This window comes from Aegilops tauschii, chromosome 2 (assembly GCF_002575655.3).
Source record: "Aegilops tauschii subsp. strangulata cultivar AL8/78 chromosome 2, Aet v6.0, whole genome shotgun sequence".
In the NCBI taxonomy this organism is placed as follows: Eukaryota; Viridiplantae; Streptophyta; class Magnoliopsida; order Poales; family Poaceae; genus Aegilops; species Aegilops tauschii.
In genome coordinates, this window is record NC_053036.3 from 274,142,707 (window position 1) to 274,148,785 (window position 6,079).

General features: G+C 38.8%; 1 long non-coding RNA gene across 3 annotated transcripts; it reads right to left on the reverse strand.

Annotated features, from left to right (window-relative positions):
• Positions 1-1,175: 1,175 nt before the first annotated feature.
• LOC109759327 (uncharacterized) lies at positions 1,176-5,653 on the reverse strand. 3 transcript variants are annotated; one of them, XR_005767953.3, is made up of 5 exons: positions 5,151-5,653; positions 3,991-4,812; positions 3,823-3,890; positions 2,999-3,080; positions 1,176-1,642 (listed from the first exon to the last, which is right to left on the reverse strand). It is a non-coding gene; the product is annotated as an uncharacterized lncRNA (long non-coding RNA). The 3 variants fall into 3 exon arrangements; XR_002232059.3 differs by having other exon boundaries at positions 4,606-4,812; positions 5,151-5,643; XR_002232057.3 differs by having other exon boundaries at positions 4,600-4,812; positions 5,151-5,641.
• Positions 5,654-6,079: the final 426 nt, after the last annotated feature.

The following is a 6,079-nucleotide window of genomic DNA, read 5'->3' on the forward strand; positions in this document are numbered from 1 at the left end:
TTTGATCCAACACCTAGATTCGAGTGCAGAAGCGAAAAAATCCACATCCAGCTAGAGCAATGCCTGTGCATTAAGTAAATTATATCTTAGGGTTGTCGGGGTGTGGCTCGGTGGGTGGCAGGAGGCCAGATCTTCCCACACTATGTATGGTAGCGAGGAAGAAGGGGCCAAAGGCCCTCCCGCGCCGTTGCTGGGTGAAAGAAAACCACGGCGCCGGTAGTGGCTTCCCTCCCTCACCGATGGTGACAACGTTAAGCCTCCTTCCCTTCCCCGATGGACGGGATCCTACCGGCTCTTTGACCAACAGTGAGGGGGGAGAGAGAGAGGCCAACGCAATCTTGTTTAGATCTGGAGAGGGTGGGAGAGTGCGAAGAGAGCAATTACAAGCGCTAAGGCTCTATCGTGTATATATATAATAGAGAGAGTGTGTGAAGAGAGCAAACCCTAGAAAACAACACCTGAGGCTGCGGCGTGTATATAATATAGTTGGAGTGGTTTTCTTTTTCTCTCCATAAAAATCGTTTTAAATTATGCATGAAACAGAACTCTTTATTTAACATACTAGTGAAGAAAAATACTAGGGCAATGTTAATACATGAAGAAAATTTAACGCTCAAAGGAGTCAATTCGCAATTAACGATCCACACCTCCCGGTCGCACTTACTATCGTTCACGTGTGGTACACAACCCTCCGTAGTGAACAACAACTGAACCACACAGTCAAAATATCAGAAAGGTGGGTTACACCATCCTCCAATTTTAAATATTTTTGAGAAATTCAATCTATTATATTATTAAGACAAGAGACAAATAAGCCACCATATTCGTCCACACAGATTAAATTATCACAACCGTTTAGCTTAAAGGTTAAAGGCTGAGATTTAAAGATACAACTTACGTACAAATATTGTTGTGGTATAACTCTTTAGCACCGTCACGTAGAAATAGATATATTAATAGATATATGATGACAGGAGACAATTACAATAGACCAATTAAAATAATCGGAGCAGTACCCATCCAAAGTAAATCGGACCAGTATGTCCGGCTGGCACATGAGTATGGATGGTGGACACGGTTCTGGAACACCTTCTATAATATTGCATCATATTAGGCAAGGCACTGACATATACATATATTATTGCACATAGAAACTATGAAGCACAAGGTGCATATTAGGCAAGGACACTGGCATATACCATTGCATGAAGAAAAAAGGAAATTAGATGATTGCACGTACAAACTGAGAAGAACATGAATTGGTTTCCTAACGCAATACACTCATCCGTAGTTAATGCAAACTCGGTAATCTTTGGACTAACATAAGCCACACCCACAAGAGAGAATCATACAAGATGGTACACCTAGGGAATCAACACACGCCGTCACACATCACAACACGAGTACAGCAGATTGAAGGCAGATCGACACAACAACATCCACACGCGCCGAGGACGATCAGTTGGACCAGTAAGGTGGGTAGGATGCCTTGCGTACCGAAGGGGACGGCAGAACGCCCAGCACATCGAAGGCCCCGAAGAAGGAACGACAGAAACACCATCAACTTTGGGTAATATAACTGCTTAATGTCTGCTCAAATCTTCACATCCCATGCTGTCTTCGGAACTTCCTTGCGAACACCCTATTTTGATGTTCATTCTCGATTAGTTAGAAGAACACTGTTTTTTAACCAAATTTCATTAGTGCATTATCAGATGAATCGCTCTTTTTAAAATTGTTTTGAAGGCAATAAGTCTTTATCGTAAAAGAAGCAGACAAACATGGAATAAGAAAGCAAAAGTAATGAGAACGTGGGATTCAATCAACCCTTCGACTGATGAACTTATAAGCATGGATATGATCTTGATGGATGAGCAGGTATTTTCTTAACATTATTAACAATGGGTTTCTTCTATTCTTAAAACTTACTTCTAAGATTATCTTTCATTCAATTTTTAAGGGTGATACAGTTCATGCTACTATTTGAAAGAATCTAATTGACACTTATAAACAAAATATCAACTAAGGTTCTCTGCTTTTAGCAATTTTAAAGTTACAGATTCGACAAAATATCACCCAGTTAGCAATGAAATTAAAATTATTTTTGTATACAATACAACCCTAAAGGAGATGAAAGGTTCCTCGAAATTCCCCAGATTACTACTTTGAGTTTGTTAGCAAAGATACCTACAAGAACGGCTAGAAAAAGAGCAACAATGCTCAGGTATGTTGATAGTCATATATCTTACTCCAAGTCATTACTTCTAATTTGAAGTCATATGTTGGCAGTTGTATTAATGGACTTCAAATGATTAACTTTATAATTTTGAAGTTATTTATCTTCAACTTTGTAGATGTCATTGGGTTATTTACCAAGATTATACCAATAGAATCAAGGACAACAAAGAAAAAAATAACTTCAGAAATGCGTGAGATTGAAATTCTAATGCCAGAGTAAGTGTATATCCATGCGTCTCAGTTCTCATTAAAGGGTAAAGACTGCTTTCTTTCACTTATATTATTGTTATCATTATGAATTATTAAGGAGTGAGAAATTAGAGTATCATTATGTGGAAGATGAGCTCATCATTTGAGGATGTAATTGGCAAGTAAACACTTATTATTGTTATCTAAACAATGGTGCAAAAATTCAAAGGTAAGTCGAATATGTTTACATGTCATTTTGCCATACCAACATAATAAATCTAACCGATTTATTCTTCTTCAAATAGGTTTGTGCCTAAAGTCAACTAGCGCAACAAGAATATATACCAATCTAGATATACCCGAGACCTGGGAACTTCGTGGCAGGTATCAAACAAAATTAGTAGGTATTGATCATATAGAAGTCCATAATATATCTATGTTTACTAATTTTTATTTATAACCACTCCACCGAAGAAACTTTACCAAAAATGTTGGAGATAGATAGAAGTACTCACGGGACACTGGAAGAACAAATGTTTTACAAAAGGAGAACCTTAGTAAAAGAACTTACTGGAATTAGGAATGACAACCCACCAGATCAGGTAATGCATCAGAACTCTTCTAAGATATGATAACGTACAAGCCTCCAGGACCTACAAATGTATATGGCATATTTCTATGAGTAACTACATATTATTTAAATAACTATATTTTCTTCATCGACTTTCAGTACGTTGTGTTCACAACAATAGCTACAATTGATTGGTTACAAGAAAATATTCAATGGTGGTACATGTCATGTGATGTTTGCAGCAAAATTGCTACGAAGGAACCACACAATTATTATTGCAAGAACTGCAATACATATTCAGAAGGCGCAACACCTTAGTAAACATATTCTCCTGATTTGATCATCATTATGTACTATCATATTTGTGGTGCACTAATTATATCTTATTTGATGAAGAGGCCGAAAGAATTCTCAATACATCTGTGTCATTCCTATTGAAATCCTTTAGATGGAAAATTTGAAGAAGTCCCAAAGATTATAAGTGAATTATTTGGACACAGACTTATCTTTCGGTTCAAACTCAACAATAAGATCCTCACTCTAGGTATGCAAAAGTATGCAATAAAATAAACATGTGTGCCCGATGAGAGGCTTGAGAAGTGATACTTGGACCATAAAGCTTAAGAAGTAATGGTCTACCAAATTATTAAATTTATTATTTAAACACCAATTATTAAACCTTATATGGAAATATGGAAGCAGATATTTATGATTCTTTATCCATTGTGCCCAACGGGATTTGATGGATGATGAGGTGGACAACATGTTAAAATGAGAAACAACTAAACAGAATGAGCCTGTTAAAAAGGTGATTGAATACTTACCCGTACAACTTATGTGAGTTGCTCCCTGGGAAATTGAGACCAAAGGTATTGATATAAAAATTTCCTCCCTGTAAAGATGATTTAAGTGTTAAACATTTAGAAGAATTAGCATTGCATTTGTGTGCTTGGTCAAGGCTATTATGTGTCTAGAATATTTGCTAAAACTACCATCTAGCATCACTTAAAGCTGTTGCCTTGTGACCATGAGGTCAGGGGTTCAAGTCCTGGAAACAGCCTCTTACAGAAATGTAGGGAAAGGCTGCGTACAATAGACCCAAAGTGGTCGGACCCTTCCCCGGACCCAGCGCAAGCGGGAGCTACATGCACCGGGCTGCCTTTTTACCATGTAGCATCGCTTAAAACATACGAGAACAAATGTACAACACCATTTCAAAAGATTTAGTTCGAAATCAATCTGGAATACTATGAATAAATTAAAGGGTGAACATAGATGGACTGAGAATTGATCCGTATGAAGCCACGAAGAAAATTTATATCACGAACATGCGTAGCATGGTAGCTCACCGATGAAAAACTTAACTATTTTTTTGTTACTAACCCTCGACCAAAATTAATGTTTTCTCTGGGTGCACAACATTAATCAACTTTATCGGTCAAATTTCTACAGCTATTTTCTATTTCAATTTTTATCACGTATAATTCTAGAAGAATCTAGACATGGAAAACAAACGTAATGGAACTTTAGCAAACCGATTAGGGAAATCATCAATAAAAAGCAGAGGTCCTAGACTAAGGCAACAGAGTAGAAGGGCAAACCCGCACTGCTACTTGCGGCATCCAGCTTTGCCTGGTGTGCTGCGCTGCTCCACACAGGTTGCTGGCTCTAGGATACTCGGTTCACCTCGCGTACTGCTTCGCAGGTCGCGAGTGCCAGCTTCTCCGTGTAGTCGCGCCAGCGCTTATTATAGCCACCACATATCCTTCTTGGCTCCAAATCTCCAGTGGATCCAGCAGAAATCCAAGGAAATGCTGAAGAGATAATAATTAAAGATCAGTACAATGTTAACATGAAAAAAATACAAGTTCAATTCCCTACGGAATGAAAAGGAAATCAGTGGCTTATCAAATAATTATATAGTGTAGATCCTACAGATAATCCATACATGAACAAGATTGTACATACGAGGTTATCTCCTAACTTGAAATGGCAAGCGCAAAATCAACGCTAAAATGTAAACAAAAATGCTTTTAAATATCCAAATGTTAACTTGCTTAAATACACAAACTAAGTAAATCACATTATGAAGTACAAATGATGCAAAGCAAGAGCAGAATGGGAGCGTTCCGAGCCGTAGAGGGATTCATACCTGTTGCTCTTCCTCTTCCTATAAGCGACAAGGAACGACAGGCCGTTCTACTCAACGCCAAAGTTCACTGCCTGCACCCATGATCTCCCCGGCGACCGACATCTGCCTTTCCAGATCAGCGACAGTGAGATGCGATCTCGTTGGTGGACAGCGCAAGAACAGCTGCTCGAAAGAGTGGTCCCCTCCTCGATCAGAAATGGCTTGGAAGACGCTGCAGCACACACCAATTCGCCGGGAAATACGTGAACCAGCGTACCCTTCGTCAGCTCAGTCACTGCCTCCTCCGCCTCCACGCCTCCAACCTCCAGCACCGTCGCCACGGCAGCGCCGGCCATGACGAGGTCGAGCAGCCCGCTGCGTCCTCCCATGATCTCCCTTGCCCACCGTACCCAAATCACAGCCGTGTAGAGAGAACAGTACAGTAGAGAAGGGGATTTTGTTGTCGGCGTGATTTGGGGAAATGATAGCCTTTTTCTACTTTTTGCTATGCACATATTTTCATATTTGGGGAAACAACATGTACTTTGACGTACAAATGAGAAATACGTTCTCTAAAAAAGGCAAGAAATACGATACGTGACAAAACTGCAAAAAAAAGGGAGTTATATATATTGGCACGATATTCCTATATATATTAACTATAATATAACTTGCTTATATTATACTCCCTCCGTTCCTTGATATAAGGTGTATAGATTTTTTAGAAAAAGTCTGAAATATAAGGTGTGTTGTGTTGCACCACTCGTTTGAATATTTTTTTTAAGAAATTTGATTACATTTCCTTATATAGGGCAAGCTCCTTATTTTCTCATGTCAATTAGTCAGGTGTAATCTCTCCCAAAACTTGTGAAATTTTCCCTCCACATGAGTTCTTTAATTTCCGTGCCAAAAACTATACACCCTATATTTAGGAACGGAGGGAGTATATA